The sequence below is a fragment of the Podarcis gaigeae genome (genome assembly GCF_964106915.1).
Source record: "Podarcis gaigeae genome assembly, chromosome: 3".
NCBI classification, from domain to species: Eukaryota; Metazoa; Chordata; class Lepidosauria; order Squamata; family Lacertidae; genus Podarcis; species Podarcis gaigeae.
The window spans coordinates 22,137,548-22,160,330 of record NC_139680.1 but is presented as its reverse complement, the minus strand read 5'-3'; the positions used below and the strand labels follow the sequence as shown (position 1 = coordinate 22,160,330).

The 22,783-nt window shown below is 42.7% G+C and overlaps 1 long non-coding RNA gene across 1 annotated transcript in view; it reads left to right on the top strand.

Annotated features, from left to right (window-relative positions):
* Positions 1-21,292, top strand: part of LOC310840853 — a 308,120-nt gene extending 286,828 nt beyond the window's left edge. Inside the window, exon 2 of the long non-coding RNA XR_014562209.1 lies at positions 21,112-21,292. This is a non-coding gene — a long non-coding RNA (uncharacterized lncRNA). The remainder of the gene's footprint in view (positions 1-21,111) is intronic.
* Positions 21,293-22,783: the final 1,491 nt, after the last annotated feature.

Below are 22,783 nucleotides of genomic sequence, written 5' to 3'. Positions count from 1 at the left end.
TGCTTCAGCTCCAGAAATATGGCATCAGAAACAGATTGAAGCTCAGTTCTAAATGTACTTGGACCCAAATTATGTCGAAATCAGTGGTCTGTGCTTCTGAATAAACGTGGTTAGGTTCAGGGTGTGAGCATAGTCAAGGGGAGGAAGGGAGGGGCAGCTGCTCCCCCCCCCCAATCAGTAAAAATCAATAAAAATACATAGCTAACTGAGATTCTGCCCCCCACAACAAAAATTCTGGCTATGCCTATGGTTCTGAGCAATGCTTTTTTCTGGGGGTACGCAGGGGTACGCATACCCCTAAACATTTTGTGAATCTAAGTTTGGCTTCATCGAGGGGCAGTATTTCAATGTGAGTAGGAAAATGAGAGTACCCCTAAACATTTTTTTTAAGAAAAAAAAAGCACTGGTTCTGAGTATTTATGAAGACATAGACCCAGTGATGACAGTTAAATTCCTGGATATGTTTGTCTGTTGTCATTTTAAATGGAAACACCTTGTTTGCATTATCTCTTCAAGTACATTGGGGAAAGGTATTTCAGATATAAACAAAACTATTGCTGGATAAAACGAAATAGTCTGGCACGCACAAAAATGGATTTCACTATACTTTTCTCATATCTCTAATCGCATTTGACTTGAATAAGTGAGATGTCTGGGGATTTGGAACCGATCCCTCTTGAAAATGGAACCCAAAGAGCCCTGTGTTTGTCGCTACGCATGGACACAGAAATATCATCTTAACTCTTGGCACCTGTGATCACAGCATGTCCAGCTGCTGACAAAATGGCAAGGAACAGAAAAATATAACACCCTGTCATACTGACATCTATAAGGTGTCAACTTTTGCTTTCGGTTCTTATTAAAAACTAAGCTAGTGCCGTTAGAAATGACCTTATTAAAGGCTATCAAAAACAGCTGATTTTTTCCCCCTTAAAAGCCACCCTTCCTATCGTCACAAGTTAAACATGAAAAAGCTACAATGAAAACCTCAATGACCAAGATATAACCAAGTTGAAATAGGAATAAATACATACATTTTAATAGAGACTGTGAAAGCAGCTCCTGGTACTGTGTTCCAAAAGTGTTTTTTAATAATAATAAATATCCTAATATAAGGCTAGAGCAATGTCATCACACAGGTGGGCAATGTTCTCATGTAGCTCTTATACCATGATGACAGCTTATATATGTCTGATATGGCTTCTTGCTTTCAGTGGCAAGTTGCCCTCATCATGCATGAAACGACGTATGTATTTGTTTATATTTCTTACCTGCCCTTCATCAAAGTGTCCTGGTATGTGTGTATGCGTGGCAATAGAATATACAAATGTGAAAAAAACTAAAACTGGCCCAGATACAAATCAAGTACAGTGGTACCTCGGGTTACAGACGCTTCAGGTTACATACGCTTCAGATTACAGACTCTGCTAACCCAGAAATAGTACCTCGGGTTAAGAACTTTGCTTCAGGATGAAAACAGAAATCGCGTGGCGGCAGCGGCGCGGCAGCAGCGGGAGGCCCCATTAGCTAAAGTAGTGCTTCAGGTTAAGAACAGTTTCAGGTTAAGAATGGACCTCCAGAACGAATTAAGTATGTAACGAGAGGTACCACTGTAAAGCCATTCCAGGTGGAACAGAACAGAATAAATTCAGTATAAGTGGTGGGCTCAATGTCAGAGGCCAGGGTAAAGAGGTACATCTCCAGCAGGTAAAAAGGTAAAAGTAAAGGAACCCTGGAATGTTAAGTCCAGTCAAAGGTGACTATGGGGTTGTGACGCTCATCTTGCTTTTCAGACCGTGGGAGCCGGCGTTTGTCCACAGACAGCTTTCCAGGTCATGTGGTCAGAATGACTAAACTGCTTCTGGGGCAATGAGACACCATAGCGGAAACCAGAATGCACGGAAATGCCATTTACCTTCCCGCCAAAGCGGTACCTATTTATCTACTTGCACTGGTGTGCTTTTGAACTGCTAGGTTGGCAGAAATTGGGACAGAGCAATGGGAGCTCACTCTGTCGAGGGGATTTGAAATGCCAACCTTCCAATCGGCTACATCCAAGATGCTACGTGGTTTACTATACATCTTTACCTTTACATCTCCAGCATATGGCCAAGTTGGTAGACATACATCTGTGGGAAAGGAGTTCAGCAATTTAGGGACTGGGAGAGAAAATCCTCTCCTGGGTCACCATTCATCACACTTCAACAAAGCTACCAAGAGAGAAGCCTCTACAACTGTTAACTCCTGAGAAAGGGTGGAGATGGCCTTTCAGCTATTTGTAATGGAGCCCAGAAAGTAAAAAATGAGGGCAGAATGGTAGCACAGCTGCTCATCAGAGGGCATTCCAAAGGGTAGATGCCACCAAAGTCCCAATTCCTATATCATACAGAAAAAGGCCTCCTGAGAAGATCATGTCTGTAGGAGGTAATCTCCTGCAGAGTACAGTGATTGATTGGATATGTAAGGGGTGAGATTATTTTTCAGGTATCCTGGTGGGAAGGGGGCAGAAGACGAAAGACAGAGGATCTGACATATGCCGAAGTTTTTATCTTCGACAACACAAATAGGACTTCAGAAACCGCAGACCCTCAAAAACTACAGCAATTCTGGCAATGAAGTTGATCAATGATGAGCTGAGATAAACTGTCCTCGCCAAATGTAGGAGAGAACACGAAGCAGCAGAAAAGAAACAGTCAGCATTCTAGTAATAGTAATAAAAAAATCTCTTTTAAACAAAATATTGTTCAAACCAGTAGCTTTGAGAGTGAAGCCAATGTCCTGTGACCCTCGTTCATTTCCCTTGGTCACCTAAAGCATAACCAAGCTCAATGACCCACGGAACATTATCAGGGTGGTGAAAGTTGAAAGCATAAATAAACACGGCTCCCCAATTCCTCCCCGCCATTCTCTCGAAAACAGCTTAAACATTTCACAAGATATAATAGAGAGTGACTGCTTCCTCTAAGGGCCCAAATGACAGAAAGACAAAAGGGTTGCCGTTGTCAGGTTTTATATGGCTATAAGTAAGTATTCAATCAATAAGCAACTTCAAAAGGGCCCTGTTTAAAGAGACTGCTCCTAGCTGTTAAGGTGGACGTATTATGCATAACTTCTGCCTGAGCCGGGAATTCTATGAATCAGATATGAGGCTAAAGGATGCAGTTTCTAAATTGAAAGCAGGCAACTACCAATGTCACTGGAGGCAATCTATAATGTCTTAGTCCTATCACAAAGAGTACTTTCAAAATGACTTGTTCGGAAAACTAATGTTCCCTATAGTACAGGGAACAGCAGGAATAATGAACCGCTACCCCCATAAAACATTTTGACAAATATCTGGTTTAATTGGTGGCTTTGTTGGGATTAATCTTATCAGAAATGGGTTGGTTTCTGAGTGTATTGGCACCAAATGGCCAGCAAGCGGCAAGTAGATGTTCTCTTAAGCATGAAAAATGTCTATTAGTATCTCCCTCATTTCTATAAATAGGAGCCCAGCTCTCCACAGATGATAGGACTCAAACCATCGTTTCACTGAAGGAATGACAGGTCAAAGATAACTTCACATATGATTGATGATGCTGGTGAAGTGCCTATTATCTGGCTCTTGGCATGGCCTGTCATATGTGACAATTGGCTCCTTTATTAAGGCAGCCATACCGCCAGCCCATTCCTAAGGGCTATTTTCCTTGGCAAGGAAATAAGGCAAGCAAACAATTCTGAGCAACTACACACCTGTACACCTGTATAGTTACACACAATCCCTGACTGGATAACCTGGCTTTTTTTCTTTTTTAGTACCTATGACATTTATTTAGCTTTAACTTGAATGAGGTAAATATTGCCGATATAAATCCTCAGTGCTGGCTTCCTTGTTTTCTGTTTTTAATTAAATCAGCTGCCGAATCCAAACTCCATACGCAACTGTTAAATCTGTCTTAAAGGTCTGCACTGATACATTTTATTTGAAAGCCATAATAACAAGGCATACAACAGACCCTCCGAGTGTCCCTATTTCCCAGGGGCAGTTCCAGATTTACAGAAGCCGACCCGATTTCTGATTTGATCCTGGAATGTCTCACTTTTCCTTAGGATGTCCCTATTTTCTTTGGAGAAATGTTGGAGTTTACAGAATTATGCGACTCCCGAGCCAAGGAGATAAGTAACTATACAACCGTTAGAAGACATCTGAAAGCAGCTCTGTATAGGGAAGTTTTTTTAATGTTTAATGTTTATTATGTTTTTATACAGTGGTACCTCGGGTTAAGTACTTAATTTGTTCCGGAGGTCCGTTCTTAACCTGAAACTATTCTTAACCTGAAGCACCACTTTAGCTAATGGGGCCTCCTGCTGCCGCCGTGCCGCCGGAGCCTGATTTCTGTTCTCATCCTGAAGCAAAGTTCTTAACCTGAAGCACTATTTCTGGGTTAGTGGAGTCTGTAACCTGAAGCGTATGTAACCTGAGGTACCACTGTATATGTTACAAGCCGCCCAGAGTGCCTGGGTCAACCAGCTTCAAATAAAATGTTCATTCACTATTCATCTACCAAGGATTTGTTGTATCAAGTTGAATAATATGCTCATTCATAGGCTATCATACAGAAGAGTAACTGTGTCCAACTTGCTCTTCGGGGCCATGGGGTGGGTCATTCCAGTTTCCATACACACCTTTTTCTTCATTTTAAACATTATTTCTTTAAATTTACTTTTATGGAATATCGCTTTTGATATATTAGCCTTCCTGAACTACCAAGGTGCAGGTAAAAACTGGAATAAACACAATATATATACAGCATAATAAAATAAGACGGGGAGAGTGGATTGAGAGACCTTTGCCATACCTACGAATGCAGAGTAATCTTGGAATGTGAAGTAATCATGGTGTGGAGGGATGGAGGGGGTGAAAGTTCAAGTGATTTAAAAGTGTTTTCCAGAACCAGAGTTTCTCTGTGTTCTGACGCTTACTTCCTTACAGAGATGGTCAAATTTGTCTGTTATGGTTCTCTACATTTCTCATATTTGTAGTCTTAATTTCAGTTCTTCACATTTCCTAGGCAATTTTTAAAAATCCTCATGAAATGTTATTAGCACTTTAGTAAGCATTTCTCCTAACAGACATATTTTTAAGCAATTTTGACTAATAAGCACATTTTCTCAGGCAAATTCCCCATATGAAAAGCATTTTGTGTATGGTATTTTCACCAATATGTACGTTCTTTTGCACATCTTTCCCTTATGCATTTTTGTTTATGTTGTTTGGTTAGAGAACTGCATCGCAAAATTCAGAGAAGGTCCATTGCAAAGGACAGATGTTTTTGTTTGAATGCTCTTTTGAGATGTGGAAATTGGGGCGTTTTTCACTGAAATGCAAATGAAACTTCTCCACCTCTACCCTCTTGTGTGTTTAACGTCGCACTGTAACATCTCCTTTTGGTACTTTCTGTACCAAATGTCTAAGCAGGAAATTTCATGTGTTTCTCATCTGCCCAAGTTGCTTTTGCATCTAGAACTCATGCACAAATAAAAAACACGCATTCCCATTTCAATCATGATACAGGAATTGCAAAAAGAGGAAGTAAGAGTCATTCACAGCCTTCTACATCTTTGCACTTTTGTGAAATGTCTGAAGCAAATTAATCCTATTTTAAGTCCAATTAAACACAGTAGGATTTACCTCGGAGTAAACAATGAACACTGTGTGACAAAATTTAATAAACACAAAGACACAGAAGAGCTGTTTATTCTGCCTCCTCGAAAATAAAGCAAGAAGGTGGGGCTTCAGTATGATTTCCCCTTCCCCCTCCCCCGTTAATATTCATGGCATACTATTTTGTGCCGTTACAAAACCATTGTTAGCGGCCCACTGTGCGAAACTCAAAGGCTGAACCTCCAGTAAAATAATTATTTAGAAAATTTGAATTAACAGGGCTTCATTTTAAAGCTGTGCCAGCCATGGTTCTGATTAATAATAATAATAATAATAATAATAATAATAATAATTTTATTACTTGTACACTGCCCATCTGACTGGGTTTTCCCAGCCACTCTGGTGCAGAATTGCTCACTGGAGCAAGATGGTTTGAGCATTTTACACCAATTCTGGCCTGACTGCACTGGCTGCCAATTAGTTTCCATGCCAAGCTCAAAGTGCTACTTTTGACTTCTAAAACCTTAAGCAGATCAGGACTGCAATACCTTTCCCCAGATGAACTGACCCAGACTTATGATCTGAGGCCCTTCTTCGTGTGCTTCCTCCACAAGAGGTCCAGAGAGTGGCAACGCAAGAAAGGGCCTTTTCTTTCCCTGAATTTTTCCAATTTTATAAGCATCAAATAAAAAAGAAATACAATACACATATCCCCTTGGACTCCCCTCCCCTGCCCTTTGTGGGTCCTTATGTTAATAGATTCCCTCCCCCCCCCCCTGCATCTCCTTAATAATTACAATTTTTGATAAATCCTTAACGATTCCTTATTTCAAATCTTTAACCACAATATTTACACCAATCCTGCTATTGAATTTAGTTGTTTACAATAATTTTTCAAATAAATTATATACTTTCCCCATTCTTTATTAAAGGTTACTTCTTCCTGGTTTCTAATTCTTCCCATAGGTTTTGCCATTTCGGCATAGTCCACTAATTTTATCTGCTACTCTTCCTTGATCAGGACTATATCTACTTGAAAATGGAAGAAAGGGCCTTTTCTGCAGTGACTGCCTGATTGTGGAATGCTCTCCGCAGGGAAGCTTGCCTGCAGTGGCGTAGCATGGGTTGTCAGCAACCAGGGCAAGGCAAGTAATTTGCGTCCCCTAACCCGTGGATTTGCGCCCCCTAACCCTAACCCCCAGATGTTGCGCCCGGTGCGGCCGCCCCCCCCCCTGCACCCCCACACTACGTCACTGCTTGCCTGGCACCTTCATTACTTACATATCTTTAGGCTCTAGGCAAAAACATTCCTCCTTACCTAGGCCTTTGGCTAATTAAACAATCTAAGGCCTTTAAAACTGTTTTTGTTAAGTTGTGGGTGAACATATCAGACAACACAACGATTCTTCAAACAGCTCTTGTTTATTCACAGGCCAGAACAGAACTGAAGGGTTCAGCTAGCCTACTTATATAGAGCTCCACTAGAACGCAACAGTAACCATTTTCTGTAACTATCCAATCACTGAACGTCACTTTCGATCCCTTATTTGCATATGTGGACCTGAGTGAAAACTATCTACAGTATCCCCCTGCTGGCCCAGGGTGAGAACTTCAGTACATAACAGTTTTTGTTTGTTAATATGGTATGTATTTTTGTCTTTTTATATTGTAAACAGCTCTGTGATCTTTGGATGAAGTGTGGTATGGAAATTTAATAAATACATAAAAATAAAATGATAAAAATGCAAGAATTTTAAACAATCTTTTGGGATGTATTGTGGCAAGAAAGCCAAAATTCTACCTCTATGATCTATACCCTGCTTGATCCCTGGCAACCTTCCATCTTTGCTTCTGCCCAGAGACCCTTATTGAATTCCCTCCATTCATTCAGGCATATCCTGAAGCCCTTTTTTGTTGGCACAGGCCCTTGGAACGTGACTTTTCTTTAGAAATCAATCAATATGTATTGATGTTTTTAAATACATCTTATGGAGATCTCGGTTGGTTTGGTTTTATTTTTATATGTTGTATCCCATCTTGTTGGTTTTTTTTATGAAAGTGCAGCTTATGAATCCATAAAGAAATAAAAATATATACCAGATAAATTATTCTCAGATGATGCAGAGCACAGCTCACTTTGTCAGGAAGTGTGCTGAGATGTGGAGGGCAAGCCCCTGGCCCCTGGCTATAAGCTAATCTTAATATGCAGCAAACATTATGCATATCGAGTGCTCAAGAGACTTGCTCTGTTAGATTGTGCCAAAAAAATACTGGGCTGCACAAGAGGGGAAAACCTATCCCATGTTGTAAGTAAAATGGAACACTCTTATAAAATACAGAAACATGCATTTAATCAAGAGCAAGGACATGCCTGCGGCCTTTTGCAACAGTTGCACAGAAAACCATGCTTAATAAGTTCTTTGCTAAGTGCTAGGATATCTGAGAAATTGGCATAGTCCATTTGTGCTTTAAGCTCTTCTAGAAACACACAATCACCCTCAAGTAGGTAGTATATTTTATATTTTTATAAGATTTTTTTTTTTTTTACAATTATTTCCCATTCTTCCTCCAAGGAACACAAGGCAGCAAATGTGGTTCTTCTCCAGACCCCATTTAACCCCACAATAACCCTATGAAGTAAATTAGACTGAAATAGAGTACATCTGGTCTGAAGATGTCTAGTGAGCTACATGGCTGAGTGGGGATTTGAAGCTACGTGTCCAGGCCTACTCCAGCACTCAAAACACTAGACCACACAGTCTCAATTTTAATATTTTAGATACAGTAATACTAGATTAAAAAGGTAAAGGACCCCTGACAGTTAAGTGCAGTCGTGAATGACTCTGGTGTTGCGGCGCTCATCTCTCTTTGTGGCCGAGGGAGCCAGCGTTTGTCCGCAGGCAGTTTTTCTGGGTCATGTGGCCAGCATGACTAAGCTGTTCCTGGTGAAACCAGAGCAGCGCACATAAATGCTGTTTACCTTCCTGCTGGAGCGGTACCTATTTATCTACTTGCACTCCGTGCTTTCGAACTGCTAGGTGGGCAGGAACAAGGACCGAACAACAGGAGCTCACCCCGTCGTGGGGATTCGAACCCCCAAACTTCCAATCGGCAAGCCCTAGGCTCAGTAGTTTAGACCACAGTGCCACCCGCGTCCAATACTAGATTAGTTCCAGGTATTTTATTATTATTCCTTGAACAAGTTCACAGGTCAATATTCAGGCACACATCATGGTTTTTAAACCAATCAGAAGTTTCTGCTATACCTTTTTGGGGGGATTCTAGTGATGCTTATTTATCAGGTTTATATTCTGCCTTTCCACTTATAAAGAAAAGCTCAGGGAAGCTCAGAACAGGCTCATAGTCGCCATATGTCCTCTTCCCCTGAACATATCCTCTTTTTCAGGATTAAGAACTTCTGTCCAGGCGGATTTTTGAAATTTGGCCGTGAGGGCCAACCAAAGGGCCGAACAAAATTGTTGACCTTTTTTTTAGGATTGTTGTTGTTGAGGTTTTGTTTTTTTAATTTTACCCCAGGAAATAAACTGCCATTGTGCAAAAATACAAAATTGTGCAAAAACACAAAAGGAAAAACCCTGACTACACCAGGAGGCACATGGTGTGTGTGAGGGGGCTTACACAACATGGTTTGCCAATGGCCCCATACACACACACACAAACACCGCAGGGGAAGCCCTGTTTGGAGGAATAATCATGCCAACCAATTCCTGATGAGATATATATCTTGCCTGAACATGTCTTTGGTTAAAACAGGGTTTCCCAAACTTAGGTCTCCAGTTGTTGGGTTTTTTCTTTTCTTTTTGGACTACAACTCCCATCATTCATAGCTAGCAGGGCCAGCGGTTAGGGATTGTGGCAACTATAGTCCAAAAACAGCTGGACACTCACGTTTGGTAAATCCTGGGTTAAAACCTCGAATTCTGATTATCTCATGAGAAATAAAGGCAGCACCACAACTTACTCTGATATTTCCTACAGCAAACACATAGAAAGAAAGAAAGAAAGAAAGAAAGAAAGAAAGAAAGAAAGAAAGAAAGAAAGAAATGTACATGGATCTTTAAAACACCTGTATATATATTCTCCAGGTTTCACAGATGTACCTACAAGGAGACATGCATACACATATTTTTACTTTCTTGAAATGTTGTGGAATACACTGACACTTTCCACACTGCCTTTGGTACAGAATAAAAAGCAGGGAATTGCACTGAAATTTGGAAAGAGGTATTTCATGAAAAAGACCCAAAATAATGAAGCAGATGTTGTTAAATTTAATTAATCCATTATTCAGTATTGTGCTAATCAATTCATTGGAATTTCTTCAGTTGAATATTTAGTGTTTCATTCCTAATGCCTTTTTAATTAATGCAATTAATGTGTTTACTGTTGCACTCCAGCACAATGTCACGTTGCCAGCACTGCGGCGACAGCCTAAGGGGTTGCCAGATCATAACAGGGATAACTCTCCTGTCTGTTTTAACAGCTCTGTGGCCATCCATAAAAAGAGGCTGCAGCCTCAGCTTCTCCTTCAGCTGCCAGTCGGCAGCCTCAAGGTTATGCTGTGAACAATCTGGCACACTGTCTTAAGAAAATAATCAAGTTCTACCTGCCTTTAAAAGCTGGTAATAGTTGTAGCAATGCTATTAGCACAAGATAAGCAAACACTCTTTTGGAAGGTGGGGGGGGACTCCTTTGAGCTTGCATATGGGATATATGCTATAGGGATTTTAAATAGTTTTTTATTGCAATAGTCAGAGCACAAGACAAGCAAGAGATATGTGCCATGAGGCATGGTATCTGAGGTGTGGGGAGATGATTCTGGGAGTGACAGGACTCATGTCTCTTCATAAAAGTCTTCTGGGTTATGTTACCAGAAAATAGGGGTGTGTGCCTTTTGATGGCCCAACTCCCCAAGTTCGTTACCGGTCAGAGATTAATGAGCCGAGGCAGAAATCCAGTGAAAGCAAAGCTGATCTTTCATTATCTGTTGCAACAGAGTTCCCCCCTCCTTTTCGTCAGGAGGTGAAGGACCCAGAACCAAAAAACACTCTTTTTAAAGGTTTGCCTTTCAGCACAAAGAAGGGATGTATGGAAGTGAGAGTGATGTATGGAAGTGAGAGCTGGACCATAAAGAAAGCTGATCACTGAAGAATTGATGCTTTTGAATTATGGTGCTGGAGGAGACTCTTGAGAGTCCCATGGACTGCAAGCAGATCAAACCTCTCCATTCTTAAGAAAATCAGCCCTGAGTGCTCACTGGAAGGACAGATCCTGAAGCTGAGGCTCCACTACTTTGGCCACCTTATGAGAAGAGAAGACTCCCTGGAAAAGACCCTGATGTTGGGAAAGATGGAGGGTACAAGGAGATGGGACAACAGAGGACGAGATGGTTGGATAGTGTTCTCAAAGCTACCAGCATGAGTTTGACCAAACTGCGGGAGGCAGTGGAAGACAGGAGTGCCTGGCGTGCTCTGGTCCATGGGGTCACGAAAAGTCAGACACGACTAAACAACTAAACAACAACAATGAAGAGGGGCATCCCCTTTTGCAAATGTCAGAAATACATCACACATAAGGTGGGGTTACAGTGGCTCAAGCAGGTCAAGGGGTGACATTCCTGAAGATTGCATTTGATGAAGACAATTAGGATGGCCAGCAGGCATCCTCTGCACAGAGCATCTGAGCAAACAATGGCAACTTCAGGAACTTCCCCTGATGGCTATCTGCTTACATAATTTCAGGCTAGGGGAATCATGGAGGATTTCCCACAATGCAAAGAGTCAAGAATACATTGTTCCATGGGGAATCTCAGGTCTTCCTTGTTTTAACAGGCTAGAGTGAAGGTATCCGGCATAAGTATACATTTATTTTCATGTACATCCTGGGGACAAGTGGTACACAACAGATGTATAGAGAAAGGAAAGAGGGGAGAGGTATGCAATGGACATTTTTCTGGTAACAGTTACAGCCTTCCAGTCCCAATTAATTGACTGGTTATAAAGTGGGACCAATCCCCTTCAAATATATATACAGTCATACCTCAGAAGTCAAACAGAATCCATTCCGGAAATCCGTTCGAGTTCCAAAACGTTCAGAAACCAAGGCGCAGCTTCTGATTGGCTGCAGGAAGCTCCTGCAGCCAACTGGAAGCCACGGAACCCATGTCGGACATTCGGGTTCCAAAGAACGTTCGCAAGCCAGAACACTCACTTCTGGGTTTGCTGTGTTCGGGAGCCAAAGCGTTCGAGTCGCCAGGCGTTGGACTTCCGAGGTACATGCAACAAAGTGTGTGAGAGATGTACTTGCCTTTAGTCAGTGGGTTGCCAAGAAACAAATGCTTCCATGAATGTCCTAGTTCCTGCTTGTGTCAAGTCAGAGTCTGGGTTGCGCATGTCTGCCATGCCACTGGAATAATGACTCCATCTGTCTAGCCAAGGACCGGGGAATGTGATTCTAACACCCACCAGCTTCAGCCAATGTGGCCAATAGTCAGGAATGATGGGAGTTGTGTTTCAACAGCGTCAGGTGGGGCGAAGGTTCCCCTGTCCCTGGTCTAGGCTTACCTGCAAATGCACAGACAAGCCTGTCACTGTTTTGATCTGTCAAATTCTGGAGGGCATGCATTCCTCTGCTAATTCTACTGCCCACACTTCTTTCCCAGCTGCTGAAACATAGAACTGTAGAGTTGACCTGACAAGGGAAAACAAGGGAAATGGTGGCTGCATCTTCATCCATGGCTGCAATATTGCTAAAGGGTGTGTGACAGGCAACTCTAGCAGCCAGATATGCAACTACTTTGGGGGTGGGGGTGACAGGCAGTCCTAGCAGCCAGAGATGCAATTCATTATTTTTGTTTGGTTTTTTGTTTTACAAATGAGAGTAATGTAACTTTCTTCCAAAAAATAAATGTGTAGACAGGTAAGGGAAATAGCGTGGCTTTTCAAAGTTAAGTGACACAAAAACTACTCAGTGGGAATTCAATGGAGGTATAGAAGTAACATTCCACAATTTAGTGTGCTGAGGCAAGAACTGGAAAAATACTGACCAGAGTTGAAATTATAGGGAGAATTTACAGTAAGTGAGCAGATAATCATTATGCTCAAGTAGGCATTTGGCCAGGTCTCCTGTATAGTACCATTGCAAAATATGCAGTGCAATCAATTTTTAAACAGAAATAAGTCCAGAACCTTTGCTTTTCCAAGTTCAGAAACCCAGCGTACTACATTACGAAGAATCATTTGCTTAACGTTGATGTAAAAGCTATGCTCCTGTAAAGACTTAGAAGTTGTTCCTATATGTACCATGAATCAACCCGTGGCTTGCTCACAGCATAAAGCTACAACAGCATAAATCTTTGCAGCATTAGCATTTCCCAAAGAAGAATGTTGCCTACAACAGCTTCTTGATCTGAACCTCATTAACATGTAAGCTGGAAAACTTGCAGGCAGTGCAATATTCGGAGCCCAGTCCTGCCTTCTCCACTGGAGCAAAGGCTCGAGGGCAACCGCGGAGTAAATCCCTTGCGCCGGGAGCAAGTGTTGGCCAAACTCACCGATCCGAATCAGCAGCAAACAGAGGGGATTAGGGAGAGCCCGTTCGCAGCGCACAAATTGCTGTCCAAGAGCTTGTTCAGGCAGGGATGCCAAACAGCCGCTTGGAAGGAAAAGGGGCTAGCTGTTTCAGGGAGGTTTGCTTTGGATTCTGTTTTGTTTGGGGCAGTTTGCTGCAAAAGTAAGAGGCAAGACTATTGTGCTTGTGGTGGTGAGCTACTAGACGTGTAAGTTATGCTCTTGCCTTCATGGTCAGAGGCAGTTATACTTAGGAATAAACAGCGGTACCAGTTGCTGGAAACCACAAAAGGGGGGAGAGCTCTTGTGCTTGAGAGGTTCCCCGAGGGATCTGGGAGCCATGATGAGAACAGGATACTGGACTAGAAGGGCCAGGAGGCTCTTCTTATGTTTCCTTCAGCTGTTTGTTTGTTTCTTTGTTTGTGGTAGTTTCAAGCAGCACACCTTAGGAAAGTCAATTGCTTTTTTTACTGGCTCCATCCTTACATATACCTGAAATTATAGGGTTCTGGGTCCAAATCTGCCAGAATTGTGCAAATGGGACACGGGTGGCGCTGTGGTCTAAACCACTGAGCCTAGGGCTTGCCGATCGGGAGGTTGGCAGTTCGAATCCCCGCGACGGGGTGAGCTCCCGTTGTTTGGTCCCAGCTCCTGCCAACCTAGCAGTTTGAAAGGCGTCAAAGTGCAAGTAGATAATTAGGCATTGCTCCAGCGGAAAGATAAATGGAGTTTCCGTGTGCTGCTCTGGTTCGCCAGAAGCAGCTTAGTCATGTTGGCCACATGACTCGGAAGCTGTCTGCGGACAAACGCCGGCTCCCTCGGCCTATAGAGCGAGATGAACGCGCAACCCCAGAGTCGTCCATAACTGAACCTTAAGGTCAAGGGTGCCTTTACCTTTAGAGTAACTAGGACTTGGGAGCCATAAAGTTGACTGGATGACCTTGGGCCAGTCACTATCTTTCAGCCTAGCCTATCTCACATAATTGTTGTCAGGATAAAATGAGGAGGGAAAGACCATATCAGGAAGCAAACGTTGTTAAGGGCCCAAAAGAGCTGCTGGCAAGTCAGAGCAGGCAGCCCTGACTAGTAATGGGGAAAGAGTCTGAACAGGAATAAGGCAGTTTGCTTAGGGTCCTAGAATAAATCTGCTAATTTCAAATTCAGAAAAAATAAATAGGCTACAATGATTTGGACTATAGGCCAGAGTAACTCTTGAAACATGACTTGAAGCAAGACGTCCTGGGATAACATATCTCTTTGTTTATAATATAGGACATTTTCTGGTGAGACTGGCCTGTTGCAATTCTTTTCAGGGAGTTTGTATTCAGCTAATGTGGTCCTTGCTTAATATTCTGCTCTAAGTCTGACCTGCAGCGGCAAGAATAATGCATAATTTGACGATTTATTTTATATTCTTTTTTTATAAAAAAAAAAAGTGCAGAATTTGCATCAACATAATAGATAGAACCACGTCTTTGCATTAATTGCATGTCTAATTCTGGATGGAAGCAAATTTTACAATTAGATAGGAGCACAATATCTTTAATGCTATCACTTAGTTAATATTAATCAGCCTAAAAGCAAGGTGGTGGGCAACCTTAGAACCTAAGCAAGCCACACAGTGCCCCAGGGGCTTGAAGCAGAGCCGTTCCACAAAAAGAGCAGAGAGTCCTGTTGAAATAGCCCCAGCTTTTATTGAACAGCGTGGAGTGACTTGTGACAGCATCATACCAAAAGACGACTGCTCACCTTTGTGTTTTTACAGGGCCCTCTGTGATTTTGAAAGCTGTGTGACAGACAGGGAAGTCACAGGGGCAGCTATTGCACCATCTCCACGCTGGTGATAGATCCATATGTCAGTTCTTCCTCATTCACAATGGCCCACATCCTTCTCTTTTGAGAATCAGCTGCTCTGTCACACAGACGATTTTAGGGTGTGTTTTTTACTAGAACCATGAGATCTACCAAAGCCTGGAGCAAAAGAAATGACATTTACAGAAGAATTCTGAGCCCAGGAATCTGTTTGGAGTACCAGAACTGAATGGTGCTCACAGCCCTCCAAGGTATCGCAAGCTTTTGTCATTCCAGCTGTATCATTTAGGGCAAAGGAAGTCATTTTGTTGTTGCCATCACTAATAGCATTGAACAAATCCATCCATTTTGGTTTATCTGTTACTCATCTTCCCAATGTTGCATTCAGTTCTCTATATTGGGGAACTCCTAGGGGCTAAGGTCCCTTCAGCTCCCTCCCTAAAATATTTGAGGGGGCTGCTCCCCCAAACTGATGGGCATTGCCATTCAAATGGTGTGCATGCCTCATATCATGTGATCAATTATGTGGGGTGGGGCTTACTTTCCTCCCCACCCATATTTTATTCAAGTTGGCACCCCTGGTTCCCCACATTGCGATCCATATGAAAAAAAAATCAGCATTTTAGTGTGAATTTCTCTCAACTGGACATGTATTTGTATGCAATTTTGCCTGATCTACATACTTCTGCAAGCAATTAGCCCAAATGTAGCACATTTTCACTAATATATGCATTCCGGTATACATTTCCTCCTCACGTACACATTTTTGTATGCATTACTTCACTGGAGAATTGCATCACAAAACTGAGAGAAGTTCAAAGTTTGAAGGATGTTTCAGTTTGCATCTTGTTTTGGAAAGTACAGATTAAGCAGGCTCATCATCCAAACCGAGCCCAGCACTATTTCTTAAACAACTTTGGAGTCATAATTCCTTGCGGATCTATTGCAAATCACCCACAGAGATACCTCCTGCTCACCGCTGGCCTGTACAGCTGGTCTTTTTCATTGCCATATGATTAACTTTAATAAAAGTTAAATCAAAGTTGTAGCGTACCTTCGGATATATTCTAACCCTTGCATTATAATATTAAATGCCTTTTCTAACTATGGATCTATTCAGTTCTAGTCTTGTGCCAAAGGGGCATTAGTGCAGGATTGAAAGCAAATGACTTCCCGGCACACTCCGGCTCTTAAGGTTTTAGGAAGATTAAATATTAAAAGAACACACACCTGCTTCCATAAACCTGAGCTAAACCGAATGATTCAGGTGCAATACAGGGCAAACTCATGCTTGTAGTATCACAGCAAATAAAAGGAATGCTACAATGCATCCCTCCGCATGGGAACCACCAATAACTTTTATACCTCACATCTGTCACCTGCAAAATGGCGTGCAGATGACAAAGCTGTTGGTCTGAAAAATTACCGTGCTTAATCAAGAAATACAATGCAACCAACTCTCTTCAGAACAATCTCACTGGATTTTCAGATGATGCCGCTCAGCTGTTAATGAGCGACAGGAAATGCGGCGCAGACGACCGAGGAAGCAGGGAAAAATGTTTACAAATCAAGAGAAAGACTACAGAGGGACGAGGAAGTTGCAAGGCTCAAGCTTCTGAGGCACTGCGTTTTGTCAACTGCATTTGTTATGCATGAAATCGCGGCAATGTGTCCTCGAGGGTTACGAGATCTGTAGTTATTTTCTAGGCAAGTCAGCCAGTCAAATGTGCAAGCAGAAAGTCTCTTTCTCCCCACCCACCATTCCTCGCTGCTGGTCTCCCTCGCCACTTGCTCATGCCAGAGTTCCCCATCTCCGCATCCAGCTGCAATTTCCGTCCTGCAGTGCCAACTGCCTGCAGTGGCTATCTCAAACTTCCCCTCATTTGTTGTTGTTTTCCCCTTTTAATATGGAGGCAAGAAAATGGTTTACATAAGGAACGTGACTCCTCCCTCAGATGTTCTGCAAACGAGACAGCAATATGTGGAGAGCATAGGCAGTAAATTTCTAGAAAGAACCACATGCCTTATATAATGGGTTGACCATCTTGCCCTGAGGGGAGGGAGAAGAAAGAAGCTCAGTCTTGTACACCTTGTACGCCTCCTTCCGGCATTCCTGCAGCCAAGCTGGTGCCAAATGTGTTGCTCTGCTTTCCTTTGGACCACATCAGCAAGGCTGAGAAGGGGCACCTGTTGTCAGGTCAGCCCAGGAACCCCATACACACTGCTCAGATTTGTACCTCGGCAAGGTCACTTATAGTGCTACTAAAGCAGTGGTTTGACTTCACCTCCATTGTCTCTTAAGGCGGACAGATGTCAACAACTTCTAGCATAACTAAGTCTGAATCTAACTCCATGGCACTTTCTCAGATCTTACAATCCACGTCTCCTGTGCACAAGTTGCATTACCTGCCTTGTGAAATCCTGTTCGGGTATGATGTTTGGTCACAGCTGGCTGACACCAGCCACTGGTGGGCTCCCTCTCTCTCCCCGGCCTGAGGCGCAGAAAGAAACGCTGGAAAGACTGGTTTTTGCTACCGAATGTGGCCAGACATGAATACGAAATAGGGGAGACAAGCTCTGCCCAAGGAAAATGACTTCATTGCCTCAGAGGGAGAAAAATATTTAAGCTGCACAACGAGAAACCCCCCTGTTCAAGGTGAGGCCTTTGGAAGTTTCCCTTTCATTTGAGAGTTTCCCTTTCATCTGAGACCGACCCATGGTGGGCTCTGCGATAAGCTTTGAAGGAGAATCTTATACTAGTCTTAATCCTGGTCCGTAAGTGCTCGCTCTGATGTTATATTTCACTATTTGCACTTTTAAGGTATGAAAAAATGACCAGCGATAGGAGACATCTTCAAGACCATGCATGTCAGACTCATGCCTGACCTTTCCAACATGATGGATTCAAATTTCAGATCTTCCCCACCCAGTTTTGTAGTTTTTATGAGCCGATGACAGTCTACAAATTCAGTTTTTGACTGAAGTGAATATAGTCTTCCAGAAGTATACTTTTTGTGGTCAAGGAACCAGTGAGGCAAATCAGTAACATTGTCAAATACTTTGGTTTTTGTATAGTGTCTTGTCTCTGATTTATGCACATTGTAGCCATAAATAAAGGTAATTGAACATACTTTGGTACTCTGAAGGAAGTCTTAAATCCACAATTACTGTAATTGCAGATTCTTCCACCGCATTTTGCTGTTAGCCACTAATGAGATCATGAATCAAAAATCTGTTGTGTCCACATGTAATAATGCTTGGTTGAAAAACAGTTTCATTACCCACAATGTATTTTTTTAAAGTAAAATTGATGTATATTACTGACTACAAAATGAAATACATGCTTCCCATAGATACACATACAATCTGAGGGCCAAAGTCACCCCCTCCTTTTAGGTAGTGGCTTCAGACAGCAATTTTTTGGGAGTGGGAAACAGCAAGGCTTGGAGGCATGGGTGGCACCAGAGAGGCAGCAGGGGGCAAACGCTCCCCCAAGCAAGGAGCTAGTCCCCCGCTTGTTCCTTCCCCACCAGTGTTAGTGCTGACCTTTAAAGCCCTAAACGGCCTTGGTCCAGTATAACGGGAGCGTCTCCACCCCCATCATTCTACCCGGACAAAGAGGTCCAGTGCCGAGGGCCTTCTGGCGTTCCCTAGTGGTGAGAAGCCAAGTTACAGGGAACCAGGCAGAGGGCCTTCTCAGTAGTGGCACCCACCCTGTGGAACGCCCTCCCACCAGATGTCAAAGAGAAAAATAACTACCAAACTTTTAGAAGACATCTGAAGGCAGCCCTGTTTAGGGAAGCTTTTAAGGTTTAATAGGTTATTGTATTTTAGTGTTTTGTTCACATCAGACTGGGTTTCCTCAGCCACTCTAGGCAGCTCCCAACAGAATATTATTATTAATAATAAAGTGATAAAATATTGAACATTAAAAACTTCCCTAAACAGGGCTGCCTTCAGATGTCTTCTAAAAGTCAGATAGTTCTTTATTTCCTTGACATCTGATGGGAGGGTGTTCCACAGGACGAGTGCCACTACCGAGAAGGCCCTCTGCATGGTTCCCTGTAGCTTAACTTCTCACAGTGAGGGAACCACCAGAAGGCCCCACTTACATGATTTTCACTTACGTGCAGGGTGTCAGAATGTAACCCCCCTGTAAGTGGGGAGTCGCCTGTATTTATATATGCTAACAGACATGGAGTAATGTGGCAGGAAGGAGTGAGGTGTCTTGCAACACAAGGGTTTCATTTAATAATTGATTTTTTAAAAAAACCCTACTCATCAATTCAATTTGTTTATGTGGATTAGGAAAGTTATACTGAGTCTCCTGAATATCAATGCTATTGTCTTCTAACAGTGCTGCGAAGCAAAATGGCATCTTGCTTCTTCCTATACGAATCAAAGTTTCAGTCCTACAAGAGGCCTATGTGGCAAAACGATTGATTTCATTGGGTGCCTCAAGCCAAAACATTTGAAGTGTCAAAAAGTAAATTTGGAAATGCGCGCATCTGGTAGGTTAATCCTGCAGGTACAGGCCTGTCCCTCAAGGCTTGTGAACTATTATAGAATCTACATTTGGACCAGTGCCAAATTGGCTTCTCCGTGCTGGCAGTTATCTTTATTGAATACATCATACTAATGCAGAGCCATTATTCATGATCCTTGGAGACTTTTTCAGCCTTGTACTGCCTTAAAGGCCATCAGTAATTGCTAAAGATTGTAAATGATAGTAAGATTTATGGAATACATCCTGAAAACAGTTATTCATGTGCATATGATTATTTAGTGATTTCAATGGGACTCCACACAAGAGGAAGCGGGGAAGATTGTCGAAAGTGATGATTCAACTTGATAAACAAAACCCAAGGACTTCAGCAAAGAGCTGAATCAGTTCAGTGCTTGATGTCAGTAGAAGCAAAGCTGGATCAATTTTAAAGGCTTCAGAAGGGGGGGGGGGAATCTCAGTTTATGGAACACGATGGCAGAACATAATGAAACAAAGTGAATTTGAGACCTGGCTTCAGTTGTGAGCTTACTGGGTAAACAGCGATGTTCCTGTTGGTTCTGATGATGCTAAAATCAGAGTCTATGAGAACTCAGTGCAGAAACTGAAGAATTCATAGTAAGAGACTGCCATGCTTAAATACTCTGGAATGGAATTAATATTTTGTATTGAATTCTTGTTGTTGTGCTATCCTATGAATGCTTGCACGTATTAAAGAAGCAATTTTTGAGAATTAGAAAAGGACCTACGGGTTATACGTTATTTGCAAAATGCCATTTTTGAATTAATATAGGTATTATGAGGAGCTGTAAAACAGAAAACCATGATAACGGTATAGCAAGTCTCTCTGTTAATGCCTCAGAAGAATATAATACCGATTTTATGTCATTTAAAAAGTGGCTGTGGTCCTAATCCCTTTCCACTGGAAGTTGCATTTTTAATAAGAAATTTATATAATTTAATAGAAATTTGTTATAAAGGGACAGGCTTAAGAACATAAGAATAGCCTGCTGGATCCAGCCAACATCCCACCTAGTCCAGCATCCTGTTTTCTTTTTTTTTAATATAATTTTTATTAACAAACCAATCAAATCACATTAATTCCAAATTAAAAAGCCAATTTTTAAAAATTTTTGTTGGGGGTACCCATGCTTCGAGCTCAGAAAGGGATCCAAACATCTCTCTTGCTGCTGCTTTAATATTCACAGTTCTGTCCAAATAGTATTCACATTTCTGTCCAGTCTTCTCTTTATTGTTTTCCTCATCTTCTTGTTATCATATATTCCTTTCTTTGTGACCTCTGATAGTCTCCACAAGCGGGTTAAAAACAAACATTGTTATATCCTGTGTGGATTTTCCATTCCTCCAAGAGCCATATTCAAACAGACAGACGCCATTTCAGCACTTCCGTACCAAACATTCTTCAAGTCTGCCCTTTAATCCTCGCAGGCCTGTCACTCTCTCCTCGAACTTCTTAGGGGGTTCTGCCAGGTCAAACTCACAGTCCGATATAATAACAAAGCCATGGTCTTCTCCCCCTCGATCGTAAATCCTGCCACCAGGCCTGCTTCCTAACAAGTCTCTTTTTATAACTGCGTCATTCCAAAGGCCTTTCATTCCTTTCCAAATATTCCACAAGCCATGTCTTTGCTTAGTAATTCATTTCCACACAGTTCTTAATCCTCCCGCTTATAATCAGTAATTGCAACGATTCTTCCTGGGGGGGGGGGGTTGTTAGGTAATCACATAAGATAAAAAAAGAAAAGTTCCCCCCCCATTCCGTCCCGTTCCAACATACCGACCCTTTGATGTGTCTTCTTCTAGATTTATTTCCTGTTGAATCCAACCCATCGCTCCACTTCACAGAGGTCACTTCATTTAGTAGTCTTAACTCCTGTTCTTCACTCGAAATATGTGCATTTGCTTCTCTCTAATTGTTTATTTTGAGCTGCTGCAACCAGGCCACGCGATCAGAGACAGCGTCCGGGAGAGCCGTCCCACACGAGTGCTGTGCGCCTTGTGCCCTCACCCCCTTCTTTCGAACTTGGGGGTGATTTATGGCAACCGCAGGCAAGACAGTGTTCCCCATTCCCTTGGGGTAACAAGGGAAGCTGCATACTCTCATATCAGCCTCTTAATTACCTCGTGTGGGCCGGAGAGATGGTATTGTCGGCCATCTTCCAATGAGCCCCTAGCACCCCCCCCCCCAGAATCCTGTTTTCACAGTCGTCAGCCAGATGCCTGGGGGAAACCAGCAGGCAGAACATGATGATGATGATGATGATGATGATGATGATGATTTATACCCCGCCCATCTGGCTGGGTTTCCCCAGCCACTCTGGGCAGCTCCCAACAGAATATTAAAAACACGATAAAACATCAAACATTAAAAACTTCCCTTCAGATGTCTTCTAAAAGTCAGATAGTTGTTTATTTCCTTGACATCTGAGGGGAAGGTGCCACCACTGAGAAGGCCCTCTGCCTGGTTTCCTGTAACCTCACTTCTCGCAGTGAGAGAACCGCAAGAAGGCCCTCGACGCTGGACCTCCGTGTCCAGGAAGAACGATGGGGATAGAGATCCTCATCTGGGCCCAGACTGAAAACAAGAGCACTCTCCCCGCCCCCGCCCCGTGATTTCCACCTGCCTCCAGCTGTGGGAGCAGGGCACAGCCATCATGGTTAGTAGTCATTGAAAGCCCTCTTGTTCTCTTTCTCTCCCCAAAGCAAACGCTCAGTGGACCCCGCGCCCTGGGGGAAAGGCCCTTCGTAATCTGCTTCTATTGGTCAAGCCATGGGGGCAAGGAAGGTGGGTCATCCACATCCCTTATAGGTAGGGCAAGGGGCAGGCCACCTTGAAACAACTAGACACACTGGAAAATTCCAAATACTAATCTGGATGTCCTAAGAGCTAAATCTACAGAGGAGGTCTCCACACATCAAAGTACAGGGGTGCAATCTAAACATTTAACATTAGCACTCATCTCTTAGGTCAGGAGGACTCAAAAACGTGCTCTGTCAGATCATCAGCAACGAGATGCAACTTAGGTTACACAATATTCTAAAACAAACTTTTTTAAAAAAAAAATCTACAGTGGTACCTCAGGTTAAGAACTTAATTCATTCCGGAGGTCCATTCTTAACCTGAAACTGTTCTTAACCTGAAGCACCGCTTTAGTTAATGGGGCCTCCCGCTGCTGCCACTGCACCACCACCGTCCATAGGCGCCGACTCCAT